The sequence below is a fragment of the Procambarus clarkii genome, chromosome 54 (genome assembly GCF_040958095.1).
Source record: "Procambarus clarkii isolate CNS0578487 chromosome 54, FALCON_Pclarkii_2.0, whole genome shotgun sequence".
NCBI classification, from domain to species: Eukaryota; Metazoa; Arthropoda; class Malacostraca; order Decapoda; family Cambaridae; genus Procambarus; species Procambarus clarkii.
In genome coordinates this window covers 8,490,478-8,492,921 of record NC_091203.1, presented here as the reverse complement: position 1 = coordinate 8,492,921, position 2,444 = coordinate 8,490,478, and positions in this window count along the sequence as shown.

Below are 2,444 nucleotides of genomic sequence, written 5' to 3'. Positions count from 1 at the left end.
TTCTCGAGTATGTTCCAGCAGAGGTTCAAGAGAGTGATGAAGTTTCTCCTCCGGTTCTCGTGACCACCCGTGCACAAGCCGCACGTCCACAGCCAGCTGACTCTACTGCCACCGCTGTCCCTCAAGACCCTCAGAAACTACCCCCGCATCTGACCAAGTTGGAGTTCCGTAAGTTGCAGAGGGAAGATCTTACTTTAACACCATTGTTTTTCCAGGCTGAGACTCAACCCGACAGTATTCCTGGGTTCTTCCTAGAGAACGACTTGCTCTACCGCCGATATAGACCCAGTAAACTGAAGGAGGAGGACGATTGGGCCAACACCGAACAACTTGTGATTCCCACCAGCCTGCGGCCCACTATTCTACACCTGGCCCATGGAGCATTCTCCCACTACGGCTTCAACAAGACTTACCATGGGATTCGTCAAGACTACTACTGGCCAGGTATGGTAAACAACGTCAAACAGTACGTAAAACAGTGTCATACATGTCAGATGGCAGGCAAACCGAACGTCTCCATTCCCAGAGCACCACTGATTCCCATACAGGTGCCTGCGGAACCTTTCCACAGACTCATAATAGACTGTGTTGGTCCTTTACCTCGGACCAGTTCAGGTAACGCCTACATCCTAACCATCCTGTGTCCTACCACCAGATTTCCCATAGCAGTTCCAGTGAAGAACATCACGGCTGCTACGGTTATCAAACATCTACTGAAGATCTTCACTCAATACGGATTTCCCAGGGAGATTCAAAGTGACTGTGGCACCAACTTCACCAGTGATCTCTTCAAAAGAACACTGGAGGAGTTCAACATCAAACAGGTATTGTCCAGCCCCTATCATCCTGCTTCACAGGGTTCTCTTGAACGTAGTCATCAGACCATCAAAGCACTCTTGAAAAAGTTTTGTAGTGAAACCTCAAAGGATTGGGATAAGCAGATTGACCTAATAATGTGTATTTTCAGAAGTCTCCCCAATGAGTCCCTAGGAGTATCTCCTTATGAGATGCTCTACGGCCGTAAGTGCCGTACTCCCCTTAAGGCTTTCAAAGACTCTCTCAGAGATGCCACCTTCAGTGAGCATCAGAATGTGCCCCAGTTTCTTCAAAACCTTCAGCACATTCTAGAGAGAGTCCACCGCTTTGCCCATGATAATCTATTGAAAGCCCAGGTGAGAATGAAGACTCATTACGACCAGACCAGCAAAGTAAGAAAATTCAAGCCGGGAGACTTCGTCCTTGCTTATTTCCCTATCCCAGGTTCACCTTTACAAAACAGATTTTCAGGACCCTACTGCGTCAAAGAGTGCAGGAATAATAATAATTATGTGATAGAGACTCCAGATAGGCGGCGGAAGACCCAGCTGTGCCACGTCAACCTCCTGAAGCAATATAATGGTACTCCTCCCACTGTCTTGACTAATTATTCCACATTCACAGAACCCTACATCCACAGTGAGACCTTCCCAGCTTCTCCTCCCGAAAGCACTGACAAGGAGTCAGCGCTTTCTAATTCCGAAATCCTTAATGATCTTCCCAAATACTTTCAGGATAATCATAGTGCACCTCTCGTCAAGATCTTCAGAGAACATCAAGAGTTGTTCAGAGATGATCCCCAAGAGTGTAATGTTACCCAGCACGACATCCAACTGCTCCCCGACACCCGGCCGATTCGTCAACCCTTCTACCGAATCAGCCCGAGCAAGAAGGAAGTCATGCGTGCTGAGGTGCAATACCTCTTGGATCATGGACTGGCTACACCTTGTGAGTCCCCCTGGGCCTCACCTTGTATCTTGGTGCCCAAACCCCAAGGTAAGGTGCGGTTGTGCACTGACTATCGAAAACTGAACTCTGTCACTGTCAAGGATGCTTACCCCTTGCCAAGGATAGATGACATCCTTGATGCCATTGGTAGTGCCCAGTACTTGTCCCAAGTGGACTTGCTTAAGGGGTACTATCAAGTGTGTCTAACGGAGCGCGCTAAAGAGATATCTGCCTTCATCACTCCTTTTGGACTTTTCAGATATGAACGCCTTCCTTTCGGACTATGTAATGCCCCGGCCACCTTTCAAAGAGCTGTCAACCGTGTCATCCAGGGCTTGGATAACACATACGCCTACCTGGACGATATCGTCGTAGCCTCCAACTCCTGGAGTGAACATCTGCTCCAGCTGCGACGTCTGTTCTCCAAGCTCCTGACAGCCGGCCTCACCATCAACCTGGGCAAGTCCACTTTCGCGAAAGGTAAAGTGCGTTATCTGGGTCATGTTATTGGGAGTGGCAGCATAGCTCCGTTAGACTCACACACTCAAGCCATCCTACAGTATCCACAGCCTACCACCAGGAAGCAGCTCCTGCGCTTCCTTGGTCTTGCCTCTTACTACCGTAGGTTTGTGAGGAATTTCAGTACAGTCGCCACACCTCTAATTCTATTAACCAGTCCC